Below are 22,332 nucleotides of genomic sequence, written 5' to 3'. Positions count from 1 at the left end.
AAACATATCCACTCGTGGATTAACTTCAGATGATCTGGTGATCCAATTTGTATCACTATATCCCTCAATCACGGAGGGATATTTGTTATAATGCAAAGCATAATTTTGGATATGTTTCAGATACCCCAAAACTCGTTTCATTTCCATCCAATGTATTTGATTGGGATTACTTGTAAACGACTCAGTTTGCTAATAGCACATGCTATATCTGGTCACATACAATTTATGATATACATCAAACTTTTCAGTACTCTTGCATAGTCCAGTTGTGAGTCACTTTCACATTCTTTTGAAGTGCATAACTCACGTCAATTGGAGTCTTGGAAATCTTGAAATCTAAATACTTGAACTTGTCAAGTACTTTTTCATATGTAGTGAGACTGTGATAATGCTAGACCTTGTGGAGTCTTGTGAATTTTGATTCCTAAGATCACATCAGCAACTTCTAAGTATTTCATGTCAAATGTGCTAGCCAACATGCGCTTAGTAGCATTTATATCTGCCATATTTTTACTCATTATCAACATGTCATCAACATATAAACAAATAATGACTTCATGACCTGGATTATTTTTAATATAAACACAATTGTCACACTCGTTGATTTTAAACACACTTGCTAACATTGTTTGGTAAAATTTGGCATGCCATTATTTGGGTGCTTGTTTAAGTCCATAAAGCGACTTAACAAGTTTGCAAACTTTCTTTTCTTTACCCGGAACCACAAAACCCTCATGTTGTTCCATGTAAATCTCTTCCTCCAATTCTCCATTTAAGAAAGCTATTTTAACATCCATTTGATGGATTTCAAGATCATACACGGCCGCCAGTGCCAGTAACACCCTAATAGATGATATCCTTGTTACTGGCGAGTAAGTGTCAAAGTAATCAAGGCCTTCCTTTTGTCTATAACCTTTGACAACAAGTCTTGCCTTATATTTGTCAATAGTGCCATTAGCTTTCATTTTCCGTTTAAAGATCCATTTCGAACCTAAAGGCTTATTTCTTGGAGGAAGATCAACCAATTCCCTTGTATGGTTATCCAAAATTAATTGAATCTTACTATTGACTGCCTCTTTCCAAAATGTTGAATCTGAAGATGACATAGCTGCTTTAAAAGTTTGAGGCTCATTTTCAAGTAAAAATGTCACAAAATCTGGTCCAAAGGAAGCATATGTTCTTTGACGTTTGCTACGCCTTGGATCTTCTTCACGTGGAGTATTTTCCTTTGGTTCTTCCCGTGGTTGTTTAGGTCTTTCACTTAACGACTCGCATTCAGTTTTATATGGATAGATGCTTTCAAAAAATTCAGTATTATCTGATTCAATTACTGTATTAACATGAATTTTGGGATTATCAGATTTATGAACCAAAAACTAACATGCTTTACTCTTTGGAGCATATCCAATAAAAACGCAATCCATAGTTTTTGGTCCGATTTTTACCCTTTTGGGTAAAGGTACTGGTACATTTGCTAAACACCTCAACACTTTGAAGTATTTCAAGTTGGATTTTCTTCCTTTCCATTTTTCATTTGGAATAGACTGTGTTTTGCTGTGGGGTACTTTATTGAGTATTCGGTTAGCTGTAAGGATAGTTTCCCCCCCACAAACTCAGCGGTAATCTGGAACTTATTAATAGAGAATTCATCATTTCCTTTAATGTTCAGTTTTTTCTTTCCGCAATTCCATTGGAATGAGGTGTGTAGGGGACAATAGTTTGATGGATAATTCCATATTTCGAACATATTTCGCAAACAGATATTCATATTATCCACCTCTATCACTTCTAATCATTTTAATCTTTTCATTCAATTGATTCTCTGTTTTATTCTTGTATTGCTTAAATGCTTCAATTGCTTCATCCTTACTATTAAGCAAATAAACATAACAATATCGAGTGCAATTGTCAATAAAAGTTATAAAATATTTTTTCCCACCTAGAGATGGTGTCGACTTTATATCACAAATGTCAGTATGAATTAAGACTAAAGGATTTGAATTCCTTTCAACAGACTTATAAGGATCTTTTACAAACATAGATTCAACACATATTTGACATTCTGATTTATTACACTCGAATTTAGGTAATACTTTTAAATTAATTAACTTCCGCAAGGTTTTGTAATTGACATGTCCTAAACGAATATGCCATAAATCATTTGACTCCAATAAAAAAGAAGAAACTGAAATTTTATTCATACTGTCAACAACCATTAAATTGAGTTTGAAAAGGCCATCTGGGAGGTAGCCCTTTCCAACATACATTTCATTCTTGCTTACAACAACTTTGTCAGAAACAAATACATATTTGAATCCATTCTTAACAAGTAAAGAAGTAGAAACTAAATTCTTCCTAATAGTAGGAACATGAAGAACGTTGTTAAGAGTTAGCACCTTGCTAAAAGTCATCTTCAGGAATATCTTCCCATAGCCTTCAGTCTTGGTTGTTGAAGTATTTCCCATGGAAAGCTCTTCTTTGGGACCAGCAGTAGAGAAAGTCGCAAATGCTTCTTTGATAACACAAACATGTCGAGTGGCTCCAGAGACAATCCACCACTCTTTCGGATTTCCAACTAGGTTACATTGCGAAAGCATTGCACATAGATCACCAATGTCATCATTCTTCTCCACTATGTTGGCCTGTTCCTTCTTCTTATCCTTTTTTGGGAGACGACAATCAGGGGCTTTGTTACCAGCTTTTCCACAATTATAGCAGTTTCCCTTGAATTTCTTTTTGTTCTGCTCCTTAGTCTGTCTAGAAGACCTCTTCTTCTACTTACTTTTTTTAGCAGTCTCTTTAACGATATTAGCTCCCATGATCGTTGAATTTCCACGAGACTTCTTCTCGGCTATTTTTTTGTCTTTCTTAATCTTGAGACGAATCACAAGATCTTTCAACTTTATTTCTTTGTGCTTGTGCTTAAGATAGTTTTTGAAATCTCCCCACGAAGGAGGCAATTTTTCAATCATTGCAGCCACTTGAAATGCTTCATTTACGACCATACCTTAAGCAATAAGGTCGTGAAAAATAAGTTGAAGTTCTTGAACTTGGGTTCCAACGGTTTTGGTGTCTATCATTTTATAGGCTAGAAACTTGGCAACCAAAAACTTCTTCAAGCATGCATCTTCAGTCTTGTACTCATTCTCAAGTGCGTCCCATAATTCTTTCGAAGTATTCATAGCACTGTAGATATTGTACAAGTCATTCTCCAAAGCACTTAGGATATAGCCTTTGCAAAGAAAATCTGTCTGTTTCCACGCCTCAACAATCATAAATTTCTCGTTGTCCGGCATGTCCGCAGCAGGCACTCGAGGTTCTTCACTGGTGAATTTCTGCATATCAGCTGTGGTAAGCCAGAAGAATACCCTTTGCTTCCATCCTTTGAAGTTGTCTCCAGAAAATTTTCCTGGTTTCTCGGCCGGTGGAACACCAGGTTGCTTGACAAGGCTATCGTCGTTGCCGCAACAGTCGCAGAAGGATTTCCATTATCAATTGCCATTTCTCACTGTCAACAACAGAAGAGTTCAATTAATGGAAAAAATATAACAGTAAACAGTACTATAATTAACGATAAAAGTACGTTTAATAAATAAAAGTCGAAGTTTTTATATACTGTTTCACAGAAACCGATAAATTTTTTATGTTCTTCAAAACGTTTCTGATTTTTAATACTTCGATGAAGGTTTTATATCTTCAAATCAGAATAGAAAAATTCAGAAGGAGTAGAAAATCACACAGGTTTTAATCTCCAAAAATAGAATATAGATTACGAAAAAAAATTCCTTAAGATTGTTATTGAATCTGTATTACTATAATAAATAACGAAACAGTAAAATTTCTAAAACAAAAACAGAAACAAAAAGTTAGCAGCAACAGAATGTCGAAATAATATATGAAAAATAATTTCGGAATAAATCAAGCCCACTGAATGCACAGTGTGTCCTTAAGGAAATTATTCCCCTCAAGTATCCGAGGTGCTGGAATATTATACTGTTTCACAGAAACCGATGAAGTTATTATGTTCTTCAAAGCGTTTCTGAATTTTAATACTCCGATGAAGTTTTTATATCTTCAAATCAGAATAGAAAAATCCAGAAGGAGTAGAAAATTACACAGGTTTAATCTCCAAAAACAGAATATAGATTAAGAAAAAAAATTTCCTTAAGATTGTTATTGAATCTGTATTACTATAATAACTAACGAAACAGTAAACTTTCTGAAACAAAAACAGAAACAGAAAGTTAGCAGCAACAAAATGTCGAAATAATATATGAAAAAGATTCGGAATAAATCAAGCCCACTGAATGCACAGTGTGTCCTTAAGGAAATTATTCCCCTCAAGTATCTGAGGTGCTGGAATATTATCCTCCAATATGGGACAATGTCCCTTTGACAAGAAGGTAAATTCAAATATTTCATTTTTCCTTTATTTCCCGTTCACCTTTTATTTAAGTTAACCAAGTTTAAACCCAATAATTATTTCTTTTTTAAACTCTGTATGAAAATTATATAAATTTATATCACATAAATTGGAATTAATGGGATATTGATATTTTCAAAATGACATGATCTCAAATGTTTTAACACTGCGCCCTTCCCAAAGAACAGGTAAGAGTACAATTTACTTGTTCAATGGTTCTTGAAATAGTAAATGGAACAAATTGCTCGTTTGGATTGGCTTATTTTAAGTGCTTTTAAGCCAAATTAACTTTTAAGTCATTTCATAGTGTTTAGATAGAGTAAAAAAGTGCTTTTAAGCACTTATTTTTAAGCTAAAATGACAAAAACAAATCAAAAGCCAAAAGCTAGAATTCCTAACTTATGGCTTAAATGCTATTTTAGCTTAAAAGCTACTTAAATTAAGCCCATCCAAACGGGCTCAAAATATTATTCGGATGTTTTCTCGAAAAGTATTTAGGGTGAAGATTTGTATTTAGGAACTCTTTTGAACTATAAAATCTACGTCTCCTCACAAAATGCTCATAACTTTCGTATATAAGAATGGTACAACTTCTCAAACAGTTCTTCTTTTGTACATACCTTTTTGTCCACTAGATCTTTTAAGAGTTTTACTTTTGAATAAATATTTCCTTCAGAAAAAGTTTTTTTTTTTTTCTGAAATAGGTTTTCAAATAAAAGCGTAAGCCATCTAATCATGCAAAACCAAAGTCTTTGACTGCAACTCGCTTCTCAATTACGACGGTCTAACTTAAATTCCAACTAATAACTACGGTTTGCGGTGGAATAAATAAGATCTTCCACTTTTCACTAGAGGTTTGGGGCTCGAGCCAAGAAAGTGGAAAAGATCCTTATAAGAAACACTTGCATTTTAATGGATCTTACGCATCATGATCCCAGATTAGTCAAGACTTTAGAACAGATATCGACCATCGGGTGCAAAATGAAGAAAAACAAAAGAAACTTAAATCCCATCTTTTAATTTTCTTGGATGTACCACAAAGGTTATATTAGGATGAATATAATTTCTCCACTCTTAACTGGAGGTCTAGGTTTGGGAATGAAAAAAATTCTAATATGCCGCAAATCTAAATTGGTCGACCCCAAGATGAATATTAGACACCGGATAAAAAACAATAATAATTTCTTGGATGAGGTCAATGGACCAGGAGATACGAGGAGTAAGGAGAAGTGACATGTATGGGGTCAAGAAAGTAGAGCTGAAAGTGATGAGTGGGACCACCGGGGAACATGGCGTAGTGGTAGGAGCCGTTGGGGCATACTTAATTCCATGCCCATACAAATATATATATGGTCGATGAAACACATGAACGAATCCAAAATTTTAAGTTTTTGAATATTGACGGGCGTTCAGGTAGTTTGGATTAGATCAGGGTTTTTAAGTTTGGTTTCGGATTTGGATATTTCGGATTTTCTGTTTTGAATTATTTTTTTAATTTTACAAAAATAAACATTTAAATGATGCACTCGTGTTAAATTACCTAGAAAGTTCTTTGTTCTCACCGCAATTATTCAAATAAAGTATTTAAATAATGAAATTATCTAAAAAAAAAAATACAACATAGACATTAATAAGAATCATATTTCTTCAGGTTAATTGTAAATTCATAATAGAAATACTGTATTAACAATTGAAGGTGCAATAATTGGACCGTTAAACTTCGGAGAAACTAATGTATCTACCTTAGCATTGTATGATTATACTTTTATGATTTCTCATCATAAGATCTGGTGCAGGATTCTTTGTCCAGAGGGGACATTAATGGGCCAATTAAATCAAATTAGATGGATTCACTTTACCCCATCGGTCATACATGATTACAGTCTGGGCGGCGCCAGATTGTAAATTACGAGTTCGGCTTAATCAAATAATTTTGATTCAAATCATATATTAATCTTAAACACAATTGTTAAATATATATAAATTATTAATTTAAATTTTAATAACTTAAAAAGATTAAAATTCTAAATTTATAAGTTTGAAATTCTGGCTCTATCTCCAAATTAATGGCTAAAGCCACACCAATCTGAAGAAACATGATTATTTTCAATGCTACGGCAATGAGAAATACAAAACTAAAAGGATCCGGGTGAGCTGTTTCAAACAACTGTCTGCAAAAGCTTTTTGACTATTCCTTCCGTATGTAACACACTTTCTTTATTAATTTGTTAAAAAGATAATATAATTTTATAATAGGAAATAATTTAACTTAGGTTCCCATTTTGTTGTTAATGAAATTTTTTTATAGTCATACAAATGTTATAGTATATTTAAGATCACAAGTTACAGAAGTCTTATCGTAATACAAAGAGTATCATATATTTAGCATTACAAGTTTCAAGAGTTTGCATTTCTTTCTTATATTAAGTGTCGAGTCAAACTACGTCATATATATTGAAATAGAGAAGTAATATTGGGGTATTATCACTTCTAGACCGTGTTAGAAACTATTTACACTAGGTATCCGAAAAAGTGTATAAAATATGTATAATTTTATACACGATAGAAATGTGTGGAGGTCGAGGATTACGGTTGTAGATTGACAAATAGTAGTGTGTTCCTCCTAGGCTTACCAGTAGAACTAGGACTATTTTTGTATTATCTTATTCAGGGTTCTTTACTATTATTTGTTGTGTCATTCACGCCGTTACCATAATACATTGTTGTTATTATTGCTTACTACGTAGTTGCTTTATCTCCACTTTTCCTTGAGCCAAGGGTCCATCGAAAACATCCTCACTATCTTTATAAGGTAGGGGTAAGGTTTGCGTACTCACTACCCACCCCAGACCCCATTTATGGAATACACTAGGTTTGTTGTTGTTGTTTAATATAAAGAGTGTATATATATACAAAAAAATATATATTTTTCGACTATTATTTGAGAGCGGCTATACTGTTTGACCAAAAGTTATCAAAACCTTTTTGATTAAATCAATTAGAGAAGATGAAGAGGTAAATCTCAGCTAAGTATAATGAAATCTAAATTGAAAGATATATAGGATGAGAGCAATGGATAGTCTTTCTTAATACCACGAAATTGAACGATTAAGCATCGATATGATAACGTTGAATGTAGGAAGATATTGCAATGAATATTCTTGCTTTTCAGTCAAGTGTCCAAGAAAAAAAAGATCCCCCTTTACAAAGCCTTCTCCTTCTATTTATAAGGGACAATCCCCTCCTGAACCCTCAAAGATATAACAAAAAAGAATATTCCAAAGTATATTCAGACGGCCTCATGCTGCATCTACATTACTACCAATGTCGTACGTTCTCCAGCCGCTACCAGTCATCGCCTTCCTCAACGACCAAAAGACGCTGTATCGTAAGGGTCCCGTCCCTCGTCAGTGGCCGTGGTCGTCCAAATTTGGACCCATACAGTTAGTTCCTCCGCGTGTCGAGGTTGCAGCTTAACGCAACCTCGATAGGCGGACATTGCCCATATCTGCGGAGAAATTTGCCTTATGAATCGTAATAGTTTGACCAACAACGGAAGGTTAGCGTGCTCCACGATATCCCGGGCGGTATGTCTTGTCGGGAAATGACGTCACGTCCTTGTGCGTCATCATTATGCGTATTTTTGAGGCAGAGGCTGACGGTTTGTTGCTTCAATTTTGGTGCCATCTTGCAGCCTTACGCTTCGATTCCAGCGCCACCTAATCCTATAAATTGGTGGAGGGTTTGTTTTTTCAAAAACTCTTGGCCATTTCTTCATTGGTTATTCCTTACCTTCTCTTCCGCTTTTGCTCTAGCAATCCTCTTGGCTTTCTTTCCGTTTGCCATTCTTGGCTTTTTTTTGTTCTGTCAACACATTCATTGCCATAGATATGCCTAAATCACATCGATCTCATGAGGGGGTTTCTGACGCTACCCCGTTGTCTGTGGCGCCCCCACTGGCGGTGAGGACATGACGGTGGAGGAGGGGGATAGTTTTCCCACCGTGGAAGAGTTGCTGCCGAGGCACCCCATGTCTCGGAGCGACTTCCTTAAAGAGCCTCCTCCCACTCCTGCTCCGGTGATATCTGAAACTAAGCAGGTCCATATCAATGCTCTTCATGCTAAATACAAAATCGCCTCTCTTATTGAATGGTTCCTGCGGGAGGGGATTTCGTGGAGGTTCACAGACCGGGGTACTGTGGTTTTTACGAGTACCCCTTTGTGATTGGTTATTCCTTCCCCTTAATTCCATTGGTAGAAGAATTCTGCCGGTTCTATCAGATTTGCCCGGCACAGCTTTCCCGTACACGTACAAGATACTTCTGGTGCTGACAAAATATGCGGAGCTGGCAGAGTGCGATGTTACCGTTCACCACCTCCTACATTTGTTTTCTCCTAGCTTTCACAGGGGCACAATGGTGCACTTAAGACATCGTGGGACAAAGGGATTGGTGGTCGAAACTGATGACCGGGCCAGTCACAAATTCTGGCACAAGTACTTCTTTGTCAGAACTGAACACATTGTATCGGATCCCGCCAAATTTCCGGAATGGTGGAATGAGAATCGTAGGTGTTGCAACTTATTTGTTCTTTCCTCTTTTCTCTTATACAACTTAGCGTTTACTTACGGCTACTTTTTGCAGCTATGGGGCGTCCACCCCGTTCCTTGCTGGTATAAGGGATTGGGTAGCCCGTTTGCTGCTTCAGGGAGTGGAGACTCGAGACTGGCCAGCTTTTGTCAAACGCTACGGGCCGAAGGTTCCGTCTGGTGAATGTCTTTCTCTGTGCCGTTACCTAGCCATTTGTTGTCATCTACTTGATATGACTCTGTGATGACAGGTCGTGGTGCTTCTAGGCGTAGGGCCCCCATCCCTGCATTTTGACAGGCCGTCGCTGCTACAGGAATGCAATTTACTCTGAGTGAGTCTGTCCGAGTGGGTCGTGCTCAACCGATACATGTGAGGGATTCTTCTCGCGATATGGTCGTGAGGGAAGAGACCTCTTCCTTACCGATCCATCACCTTGTGGACGATTCCTCTAATGGGGACGAATCGTTACTAAGGAAAAGGAGGAGGGTGGAGCTTGGGAAGGGCGTGGCCGTTGATACTGATAAGAGTAGGACGGGTACGTCTCAGACGGCACCTATGCCAACGTTTATGGCCGACGCCATCTTGGCGGGGAGGTCTCCCCAAACAGAAGGGGTTTACCCAGGAGGTGGTTCCGTGCGCTCCACTGAGGGTAGCGCATCGTCTAACGTCGGAGGGGGCCTACACGTCGAGGGCGAAGGCTCGGGCTCGGATGTCGACCCGGGGGATGTTCGTGAGTTTTTGGAACGTCACACTCACGTAGAGGTCAGAGTGGAGGGTTCTGATCGACACATAGTTGTCCCTGGGGACTAAAACTTGTTGTCGGACTGTGATCATGCGGCGTCTGCTTTAGCCCCTTTATGTGCTGCCCCTGAAAACGAGGCGCTTAGAGCGATGAGCGATACGGAGTTGTCCTGGAGCGTCTCCGACATGGCCTTGCGGGTAGATATCTGTGATGACCCGGCCCGTCGTCACGTGAGTTATCGCCCCGTTTTCCCTATTTTCTGCTTACTTATGTTTTACTATAAGATTCTTGAGTGAATGAGTCGATTTGGATTGGTTTTGGATGGAAATGAGACACATAGTCTCTTTAAGGAAGGTTTGCCTTGGAAAAGTCAACCGGATGTTGACTTATGAGTTAGAGGGATCGGATGTGATTTCCGGTGATTCGGTTAGCTTCGGGGGATGATTTGTGACTTAGGAGCGTGATCGGAATTGGTTTCGGAGGTCCGGTGTAGAATTAGGCTTGAATTGGCGAAGTTAGTATTTTGGCGAATTTCGGTTGTTAGGTGAGATTTTGATTCGAGGGTCGGAATGGGATTCCGAGAGTTGCTATAGCTTCGTTAGGAGATTTTGGATATGTTGCAAAATTGCAGGTCATTCGGAGGTGTTTTGGTCAGGTTTTTGATCAAATGCGTAATTCGGAAGTTTTAGAAGAACTTAGGCTTGAATCCGATGTAATTTGATGGTTTTGGTGTTAATTGTGGTGTTTTGATGATTGGAGCAAGTTTGAATGATATTTTAGGATGGGTTGGCACTTTTGGTTGAGGTCCCGGGGGCCTCGGGGTGATTTCGGATGGTCATCGGGAAGATTTTAGACTTGGTGAAATTGCTGGTTTTGCTGGTATCTGGTGTTTCCGCATCTGCGGAAGAAGGGCCGCATATGCGGTTCCGCAGATGCGAGGGGTTGGTCGCAGGTGCGAGTTCCTGAGGAAGGGGCTGTTTCCGCAGGTGCGGGCTTGAAGCCGCATCTGCGATGCCGCAGATGCGGTAGTTTTGTCGTAGAAGCGAAAAGGTGTGACTTTGGTAATTCCGCAGAAGCGGACAAGCATCCGCAGAGGCGAGGCCCGCATATGCGGATAGGGGACGACAGAAGCGGTGGTGGGATTAATGAAGATCCGTAGAAGCGGAATTTTAACCGCAGAAGCGGTAGCCGCAAATGCGGTATTGGAACCGCAGATGCGAAATCATTGTTCTCAGAAGGGTATTAAAGCTTATGTTGTTCCGCGAGCTTAAGTCCATTTCCACCATTTTTGATCGACCTTGAGAGCTCTTGGACGGAATTTGAAGGGGATTTCGACTAGGTGTGATTGGAGGTGAGTTCCTTGGCCTAAATACATGAATTAATGGTAGAATTTGCATTGAAATTTATGGAAATTCATCAAAAGAGGGTAAAGCTAGGGCTTGGGAATTTGATATTTCAAAGTAGAATTTGAGGGGTCAAATGGACCCCGATTTTGGTAATTTTGATATGTATAGACTCGTGGCGAGATAAGGAATCCGGTGATGTTAATTTTCTGATTTTTCGAGAAGTGGGCCCGGGGCTCGGGTTTTTCCAATTTCGTAAATTTCGATATTTTTCGAGTCTTTCCGATTGGGTTGTGTTCCCTTAGCCTATTGTAACGTATTCGTTGTGATTTTGACCAGATTCGACGCGCGAGGAGGTCGATTTGCGAGGCAAAGGCATAGCGAGCTAGGATTTTGGCCGGCTTGAGGTGAGTAATGATAGTAAATGATATCCTGAGGGTTTGAAACCCCGGATTTGCACAACATAGTGCTATATTGAGGTGAAACACGCGTTTAATGGCGAGCGCGGGGTTGTTTAATACTGGGGATTGTGACTTGGTCCATCCCGTTTGATATTTTACTGAGTATTTGATTAATCTGATTTGTTTATCATCATGATTTGGGCTAGTTGCCATGTTTGGGGCCTCGTGCCGAATTGTAGAAACCTTAGGGGTATTATGACTGATTTTCCTCACTTTACTTAGTACAAATCACATCCTTAGTCATGTTTCTAAATGATTAAACAATGTGAACCGTTTTTATAAGTGCTAATCCTAAATGAGGGGAGATATGTGGGTTGAGATCCCTACCCTATACTATTGTGTCCTAAAATAACTGAGAGGGGTTGAGAACCCAACAGTGAGGATATTATATATATTATGGATCGGGCTGCACGCCGCAGCAAATACTCATATGGATTGGGCTGCACGCCGCAGCAAATGTTTATATGGATCGGGCTGCGCGCCGCAGCAGTATTGCGCTTGGGCTGTAGGAGCCCCTCCGGAGTCTGCACCCCCATAGTGAGCGCGGGTACCCATATGGATTGGGCTGCACGCTGCAGCGATGGATCGGGTTGCACGCCACAGCGAGATATGGATCGGACTGCACGCCGCAGTGGTTATTATATGATACTATTCTGAGAGTAATCTGAGTTACCGTTCTGAGCGGTTGATACTGGGCCCGAGGGGCAGCTTTTACTATTTATCACTTATTAGCTGTTTTACTTGATTTACCTGCTTTAAAACGGAGATTTCACATGATTTCACCGATTTTACTGCTTTAAGGGATTTACTACCTGATATAGAACTGCCTTGTGCTGTTATGTGTTTTCTTATCTTCAGCTATTATTTATTATTATTACTCACTGGTTCGGAGTACTCACATTACTCCCTGCACCATGTGTGCAGATTCAAGCATAGCAGAGTCCGTTCCTGAGCACTGATATCCTTGTCCAGATCAGGCAGCGAGTTCGGAGCTTCGAGGTAGCTGTTGGCATCCGCAGCCCCCTTGACTCATCTATTTCATGTTATTTCAGTTATTCCAGACTTCTGTATCAGATATTCTGTTTGTAGACTTATAGAAATACTGTAGTAGCTCATGACTTGTGACACCCCGGTTTGGGCTGTGTCGGGATGGTTTCTACTGTTATATTCTATACTTCTGCGGATTATTGTTATTAAATTATGCTTTAGAATTGTTTAATGGTAATTAACTGCATCAAAAGAGTTGTTGGCATTGTTCTGGCTGGCCTTGTCTTCACGAGAGGCGCCATCACGGCCGGGTTGGGATTTGGGCCGTGACAAGTTGGTATCAGAGCCTAGGTTACTAGGTCTCACGAGTCATGAGCTGGTTTAGTAGAGTCTCGCGGATCGGTACGGTGACGTTTGTACTTATCCTCGGGAGGCTGCAGAACCTTTAGGAAAATTCCACATTCTTGAATTTCTTGTCGTGCGAACTTGTTGACCCGAGTACTAAATTTCTCTTTATTCTATCCTCTCACAGATGGTGAGGACACGAGCTACCGGACGTGGCGGACGACCACCAGTACCACCCACTGAGACCACCAGAGGCCGTGGACGCGGTCGTGGTCGTGGCAGAGGCAGAGCAGCAGGGGCAGCACCTGTGGACCCTCCAGTTGCCCCAGCTCAGGATCAGGCTCCAGCAGCACTAGTTGAGGCACCGCTGTGCCCATAGTGATTCCTGGCCTCAAGGAGACATTAGCTCAGATCTTGACAGTGTGCACGAGCCTGGCTCAGGTGGTTTCAGCCACTACAGCAGCACCAGCTACTTCGTAGGCTGGGGGAGGCAATCAGACCCCCGCTGCTCGCACACCTGAGCAGGTAGTGTAGGGATTACAGACTCCAGAGGCACCTCCAGCTCAGCCAGTTGCACCCGCGCAGGAGTTCAGGGTTCCAGCTATGCCCGAGGATGAGTAGCGTCGCCTTGAGAGGTTTGGTAGACTCTAGCCTCCGACATTCAGTGGTGCTGAGGGCGAGGATGCCCAGGGTTTTCTCGACAGATGTCAGCGGATGCTCCGTACATCAGGGATTCTTGAGTCCAGTGGTGTGGCTTTTACTACTTTTCAGTTTACTGGGGCTGCCTTCACTTGGTGGGAGGCGTATGAGAGGCGTAGGCCGACCGGTGCAGCACCCTTGACTTGGCAGGAGTTCTCCACTCTCTTCTTGGAGAAGTATGTACCGCAGTCCCGCAGAGAGGAGCTGCGCAGACAGTTTGAGTGGCTACGACAGGGAGATATGACAGTGTCCCAGTATGAGATGAGATTTTCAGAGTTGGCTCGGCATGCGGTTTGGCTGGTTCCGACAGATCGTGAGCGTATCCGGAGGTTTGTTGACGGTCTCAGCTACCCTCTTCGAGTTCTTATGACTAGGGAGCGAGTGCTGGGTGCCACATTCGAGGAGGTGGTTGATATAGCTCGAGAGATTGAGGCGGTTTGCCGTCAGGATCGAGAGGAGAGGGAGGCCATGAGGCCTCGAGGTTCTGGTAGTTATAGTGGCGCTCCTTCGAGGGGCCAATTCCAGCAAGGTCGGGGTCGTTCTTTCAGGCCCTCTCAGTCAGCTCGACCCGAGTATCGAGGAGGATCTTCAGGTCGTGGTTATCAGGGTTCTCAGTAGAGTCAGCCATCTCTCAGCGCTCTTCCAGCACAGAGTTCGTCTCGTGCTCCATCTGCTCAGGGTTCTTCCAGGCCGAGTGCATCAGCTAGTCACTCCGATGCGAGGGGTTCCCTTCAGTCCCAGTTCCCAGCACCCGGGAGTTGCTATGAGTGTGGAGAGTTCGGGCATATGCGGAGGGAGTGTCCTCGTCGTGCTGCTAGCTCATCTCAGCAGAGGGGTCAGCCCTCATCTTCTGGTCCAGTTTCTTCAGCACCCGCCCCGCCAGCTAGGGGTGAGGGTCAAGCAGCCAGGGGTCGCCCCAGGGGTGGGGTGGTGGTCGATCGGGAGGTGGTCAGGCTCGCTTTTATGCTCTTCAGGGCAGGACAGATGCTATTGCTTCGGATGCTGTTATTACAGGTATTATTTCAGTCTGCCACAGGGATGCCTCAGTTTTATTTGATCCCGGTTCCACCTATTCTTATGTGTCTTCATATTTTGCTCATCATTTGGGTACGACCCGAGGGTGTCTTGCTTTACCTGTTCACGTATCTACCCCGGTGGACGATACGGTTATTGTAGACCATGTATACCGATCGTGTTTGGTTACTGTTGGGGGTCTGGAGACCCGAGTTGATCTGTTGCTATTGAGCATGGTAGATTTTGATGTTATTTTGGGCATGGACTGGTTATCTCCGTGTCATGCTATCCTAGACTGTCATGCTAAGACAGTCACTTTGGCTATACCGGGTGTACCGAGGATCGAGTGGCGTGGTATGACTGACTATGTTCCTAGCAGGGTAATTTCATTCTTAAAGGCCCAGCGTATGGTTGGGAAGGGTTGCCTTTCATATTTGGCATTCGTGAGGGATGTTGGAGCCGAGACTCCTAGCATTGATTATGTCCCAGTTGTGAGGGAGTTTCCCGATGTTTTCCCTGCAGACCTGCCGGGCATGCCCCCGGACAGGGATATTGATTTTGGTATTGACCTGGTGCCGGGCACTCAGCCCATTTCCATTCCGCCATATCGTATGGCACCAGCGGAGTTGAAAGAATTGAAGGATCAGCTTCAGGAACTCCTAGATAAGGGGTTCATTCGGCCTAGTGTGTCACCGTGGGGTGCACCGGTTCTGTTTGTGAAGAAGAAGGATGGCACCCTGAGGATGTGCATTGACTACAGGCAATTGAACAAAGTAACGGTGAAGAACAAGTACCCCCTGCCTCGTATTGATGATTTATTTGACCAGCTTCAGGGAGCGAGGGTGTTCTCCAAGAGTGACCTCCGTTCGGGCTATCACCAGTTGAAGATCAGGGATTCGGATATTATGAAGACTGCTTTCAGGACTAGATATGGGCACTATGAGTTTGTTGTTATGTCCTTTGGGCTGACTAATGCCCCAGCAGCGTTCATGCATTTGATGAACAATGTGTTTCGGCCGTATTTGGATTCGTTCGTTATTGTTTTTATTGATGATATCCTGGTGTACTCGCGTAGCCAGGAGGAGCACGCACAGCATTTGCGAGTTGTATTGCAGAGATTGAGGGAGGAGAAGCTTTATGCAAAGTTCTCCAAGTGTGAGTTTTGGCTCAGCTCAGTAGCTTTCTTGGGGCACGTGGCGTCCAGCGAGGGTATTCAGGTCGACCCGAAGAAGATAAAGGCGGTTCAGAGTTGGCCTAGACCGACCTCAGCCACGGAGATTCGTAGTTTCCTTGGGTTGGCAGGTTATTATCGTCGGTTTGTTCAGGGATTTTCCTCTATTGCATCGCCCTTGACCAAGTTGACTCAGAAGGGCGCTCCATTTGTATGGTCGGACGAGTGCGAGGAGAGCTTTCAGAAGCTCAAGACAGCTTTGACCACGGCTCCAGTGTTGGTTTTGCCATCAGCTTCAGGTTCTTACACGGTATATTGTGATGCTTCGAGAGTTGGGATCGGATGTGTATTGATGCAGGCGAGAAGAACTACCCTGTTCATGATCTGGAGTTGGCTGCTATAGTTCATGCTTTAAAGATTTGGAGGCACTACTTGTATGGCGTATCTTGTGAGGTATTCACTGATCATCGCAGTCTTCAGCATCTATTCAAGCAAAAGGATCTTAATTTGAGGCAGCGGAGGTGGCTAGAGTTACTCAAGGATTATGATATTACCATTCTGTATCACCCGGGGAAGGCCAATGTAGTGGCCGATGCTTTGAGCCGAAAGGCAGTTAGTATGGGGAGCTTGGCATATATTCCAGTTGGAGAGAGGCCCTTTGCAGTTGAGGTCCAGGCTTTGGCCAATCGGATGGTGAGATTAGATATTTCGGAGCCTAGTCGGGTGTTGGCTTGTGTGGTTTCTCGGTCTTCCTTGTACGATCGCATCAGAGAGCACCAGTATGATGATCCGCATTTGCTTGTCCTTAAGGACAGAGTTCGGCATGATGATGCCAGGGATGTGACCATTGGTGATGATGGCGTGTTGAGGATGCAGGGCCGGATTTGTGTGCCCAATGTGGATGGGCTTCGGGAGTTGATATTGGAGGAGGCCCACAGCTCGCGGTACTCAATTCATCCGGGTGCCGCGAAGATGTATCAGGATTTGAGGCAGCACTATTGGTAGAGGAGGATGAAGAAGGATATTGTAGGGTTTGTGGCACGGTGTCTCAACTGTCAGCAGGTAAAATATGAGCATCAGCGACCGGGTGGCGTACTTCAGCGGATGATTATTCCCGAGTGGAAGTGGGAGAGGATTACTATGGATTTCGTGGGTGGTCTCCCTCGGACTTTGAAGAAGTTTGATTCGATTTGGGTGATTGTGGATCGGCTGACCAAGTCCGTGCACTTCATTCAAGTATGTACTACCTATTCTTCGGAGCGGCTGGCAGGGATCTTTATTCGGGAGATTGTCCGATTGTATGGGGTTCCAGTGTCCATTATCTCAGATAGGGGTACTCAGTTCACTTCTCAGTTCTGGAGGACTTTTCAGCGGGAGTTGGGTACACAGGTGGAGTTGAGCACAGCGTTTCATCCTCAGACGGACGGGCAGTCCGAGCGTACTATTCAGATATTGGAGGATATGTTGCGTTCCTGTGTTATTGATTTTGGAGGTTCTTAGGATGAGTTTTTGCCGCTTGCAGAGTTTGCCTACAACAACAGTTATCAGTCGAGCATTCAGATGGCTCCGTATGAGGCATTGTATCGGAGGCGGTGTAGGTCTCCGATAGGATGGTTCGAGCCCGGCGAGGCTAGGTTATTGGGGACAGAGATGGTTCAGGATGCCTTAGAGAAGGTGAAGCTGATTCAGGAGAGGCTTCGTACAGCACAGTCGCGTCAGAAGAGTTATGCGGACCGGAAGGTTCGGGATGTGTCATATATGGTGGGTGAGAAGGTCTTGCTGAAGGTTTCGCCCATGAAGGGTGTTATGCGGTTTGGGAAGAAAGGGAAGCTGAGTCCGCGGTTCATTGGACCTTTTGAGGTACTTAGGAGGATTGGGGAGGTGGCTTATGAGCTTGCCTTGCCACCCAGCTTGTCGGGCGTGCATCCGGTATTTCATGTTTCTATGCTCCGGAAGTATGTTGGGGACCCGTCTCATGTATTGGATTTAAGCACTGTTCAGTTGGATGATGATTTGACCTATGATGTGGAGCCAGTGGCTATTTTGGGTCGTCAGGTTTGAAAGTTGAGATCAAAGGATATAGCTTCAGTAAAAGTGCAGTGGAGAGGTCGGCCCGTGAAGGAGGCTACTTGGGATACCGAGCGAGAGATGCGGAGCAGATATCCTCAGCTGTTTGAGACTTCAGGTATGTTTCTTGACTCGCTCGAGGAAGAGCGTTTGTTTTAGTTGGGGAGGATGTGACGACCCGGCCCATCGTCACGTGAGTTACCGCCCCGTTTTCCCCATTTTCTGCTTCCTTATGTTTTAATATAATAGTCTTGAGTGAATGAGTCGATTTGGATTGGTTTTGGATGGAAATGAGACACATAGTCTCTTTAAGGAAGGTTTGCCTTGGAAAAGTCAATCGGATGTTGACTTATGAGTTAGAGGGCTCGGATGTGATTTCCGATGATTCGGTTAGCTTCGGGGGATGATTTGTGACTTAGGAGCGTGATCGGAATTGGTTTCGGAGGTCCGGTGTAGAATTAGGATTGAATTGGCGAAGTTAGTATGTTGGCGAATTCCGGTTGTTAGGTGAGATTTTGATCCAAGGGTCGGAATGGGATTCCGAGAGTTGCTGTAGCTTCGTTAGGAGATTTTGGATATGTTGCAGAATTGCAGGTCATTCAGAGGTGTTTTGGTCGGGTTTTTGATCAAATGCGTAATTCGGAAGTTTTAGAAGAACTTAGGCTTGAATCCGATGTAATTTGATGGTTTTGGTGTTAATTGTGGTCTTTTGATGATTGGAGCAAGTTTTAATGATGTTTTAGGATGGGTTGGCACTTTTGGTTGAGGTCCCGGGGGCCTCGGGGTGATTTCGGATGGTCATCGGGATGATTTTAGACTTGGTGAAATTGCTGGTTTTGCTGGTATCTGGTGTTTCCGCATCTGCGGAAGAAGGGCCGCATATGCGGTTCCGCAGATGCGAGGGGTTGGTCGCAGGTGCGAGTTCCTGAGGAAGGGGCTGTTTCTGCAGGTGCGGGCTTGAAGCCGCATCTGCGATGCCGCAGATGCGGTAGTTTTGTCGCAGAAGCGAAAAGGTGTGACTTTGGTAATTCCGCAGAAGCGGACAAGCATCCGCAGAGGCGAGGTCTGCATATGCGGATAGGGGACGACAGAAGCGGTGGTGGGATTAATGAAGATCCGTAGAAGTGGAATTTTAACCGCAGAAGCGGTAGCCGCAAATGCGGTATTGGAACCGCAGATGCGAAATCATTGTTCTCAGAAGGGTTTTAAAGCTTATGTTGTTCCGCGAGCTTAAGTCTATTTCCACCATTTTTGATCGACCTTGAGAGCTCTTGGACGGAATTTGAAGGGGATTTCGACTAGGTGTGATTGGAGGTGAGTTCCTTGGCCTAAATACATGAATTAATGGTAGAATTTGCATTGAAATTTGTGGAAATTCATCAAAAGAGGGTAAAGCTAGGGCTTGGGAATTTGATATTTCAAAGTGGAATTTGAGGGGTCAAATGGACCCCGATTTTGGTAATTTTGATATGTATAGACTCGTGGCGAGATACGGAATCCGGTGATGTTAATTTTCTGATTTTTTGAGAAGTGGGCCCGGGGCTCGGGTTTTGCCAATTTCGTAAATTTCGATATTTTTCGAGTCTTTCCGATTGGGTTGTGTTCCCTTAGCCTATTGTAACGTATTCGTTGTGATTTTGACCAGATTCAACACGCGAGGAGGTCGATTTGCGAGGCAAGGGCATAGCGAGCTAGGATTTTGGCCGGCTTGAGGTGAGTAATGATAGTAAATGATATCCTGAGGGTTTGAAACCCCGGATTTGCACAACGTAGTGCTATATTGAGGTGAAACACGCGCTTAATGGCGAGCGCGGGGTTCTTTACTACTGGGGATTGTGACTTGGTCCGTCCCGTTTGATATTTTACTGAGTATTTGATTAATTTGATTTGTTTATCATCATGATTTGGGCTAGTTGCCATGCTTGGGGCCTCGTGCCGACTTGTAGAAACCTTAGGGGTATTCTGACTGATATTCCTCACTTTACTTAGTACAAATCACATCCTCAGTCATGTTTCTAAATGATTAAACAATGTGAACCGTTTTTATAAGTGTTAATCCTAAATGAGGAGAGATATGTGGGCTGATATCCCTACCCTATACTATTGTGTCCTAAAATGACTGAGAGGGGTTGAGAACCCAACAGTGAGGATATTATATATATATTATGGATCGGGCTGCACGCCGCAACAAATACTCATATGGATCGGGCTGCACGCCGCAGCAAATGTTTATTTGGATCGGGCTGCGCGCCGCAACAGTATTGCGCTTGGCTGTAGGAGCCGCTCCGGGGTCTGCACCCCCATAGTGAGCGCGGGTACCCATATGGATCGGGCTGCACGCCGCAGCGATGGATCGGGCTGCACGCGGCAGCGAGATATGGATCGGGCTGCACGCCGCAGCGAGATATGGATCGGACTGCGCGCCGCAGTGGTTATTATATGATACTATTCTGAGAGTAATCTGAGTTACTGTTCTGAGCGGTTGATATTGGGCCCGAGGGGCTGTTTTTACTATTTATCACTTATTAGCTATTTTACTTGATTTACCTGCTTTAAAACGGAGATTTCACATGATTTCACAGATTTTACTGCTTTAAGGGATTTACTGCTTGATATAGAACTGCCTTGTGCTGTTATGTGTTTTCTTATCTTCAGCTATTATTTATTATTATTACTCACTAGGTCGGAGTACTCACATTACTCCCTGCAGCATGTGTGCATATTCAGGCATAGCAGAGTCCGTTCCTGAGCACTGATATCCTTGTCCAGATCAAGCAACGAGTTCGGAGCTTCGAGGTAGCTGTTGGCGTCCGCAGCCCCCCTTGACTCCTCTATTTCATGTTATTTAAGTTATTCCAGACTTCTGTATCAGATATTTTGTTTGTAGACTTATAGAAATTCTGTAGTAGCTCATGACTTGTGACACCTCGGTTTGGGCTGTGTCGGGATGGTTTATACTATTATATTCTATACTTCCGCGGATTATTGTTATTAAATTATGCTTTAGAATTGTTTAATGGTAATTAACTGCTTAAAAGAGGTGTTGGCATTGTTCTGGCTGGCCTTGTCTTCACGAGAGGCGCCATCACGGCCGGGTTTGGGATTTGGGCCGTGACCATATCTTTTTCTTCCTTTCCGTCGTTGGGTTTGTGTTATTATTTTTGGCCTGTCCTTTTGTTTTAACTTTACTTGTTGTGCCAGACCTTTATCATGGAGATCGAGCGCGAGCGCCGGGAAAAGAGGAGGATGGCCATCTATGGAAAGATGTCTTCTAAATATCAAGAATATCGCACCAAGCATCGTGCGACAGCCAACATCTACAATCAGGATCCTGACTTCCAACTGTTCCGCGAAGGGCTAAAACAAAGGGAGGATCAATTGGCGCGTAAGGTCGAGGAGTTGATGGAGCGAGACGAGGACCTTATGAAGGCCATCGCCCGTAACAGTGAGCTCGAGGCATCCCTTAAAGTGAAGAAAGATGAGCTTGAGCTAATTAGAGGGGTAATGGCCGAGAATGCCGACCTACAAGCAAAGGTGGCCAATTTAACTGCCGAACTGGATACGAAGAAGGCGAAGATCAATGAGCTTAAGGGTGAATTGAGCGTGAGTGCCGATAGATTGGCGACTGTTATTTCTGAGGCGGCAGTTTTGGAAGATGCCCTCTGTGTTTGTACGTTGGAGCGGACCAAGGAGAAGAAGGCGTCCGCGCTTAAGATAGCGGGGCTTGAGGGGCGTGTTCAGGAGTTGGAGGCGGAGCTATCCGCATTAAAAGAACAAGTGGCATCACTGAGAACGGAGGATGTACGTCGACAATCGCAACCTTCTACGTCTCGTGCTTAAGCCGATCCTGTCGTGCCTCGTCGTTTGTGTGAGTTGTGGGTTCACGCTGAGGCCCAGCTTGATGTGTACAAGGCTCTTCATGCTGACAGGAGGGTGTCTGATGTAGAACTTCAGGATATGCGTGCCAAAGCCCGTGCAGCTCGTGAGGCATGCAGATACGACCCTCTTACGCCTGACGGGGATGATATCAACTCTGATGATGCGAACCGTCTTGCCTCTGACTCTTGGTACGAAGATGTGTACGCCACCAGGAATGATGTGTAGTTTTTGGTTTGTACTTACTTTTGCTTCGCGACTTTTGTAAGGGCGTCTTTGAGCCCTTTGTAAAGATAGGTGCTTGTAATATTTTTGTTGTAATAAAAAAATTGTTTTGTCGATTTGGTGGTAATCTTTGCTGCATTTATGATACTCCGGGTCTTTGTCGAAACATTAAGCCCATTTTGCTTCGAGTGAGGTCGAACCCTTTACTTCGACGATGGCCTTAGCCATTGGGATGTTACTTTCGAGCTGGTGTCGAAGTAGTATCCTGTCGTGGTTCGATTGATGTCGAACTCTTTACTTCAAATGGCCTTAGCCATTGGGATATTACTTTCGGGCTGGTGTCGAAGTAGTATCCCGTCGTGGTTCGAGTGATGTCGAACCCTTTACTTC

Source organism: Nicotiana attenuata, chromosome 9 (genome assembly GCF_001879085.1).
Source record: "Nicotiana attenuata strain UT chromosome 9, NIATTr2, whole genome shotgun sequence".
Classification (NCBI taxonomy): Eukaryota; Viridiplantae; Streptophyta; class Magnoliopsida; order Solanales; family Solanaceae; genus Nicotiana; species Nicotiana attenuata.
The sequence above is the reverse complement of the archived record's forward strand: the minus strand, read 5'-3'. Positions refer to the sequence as shown.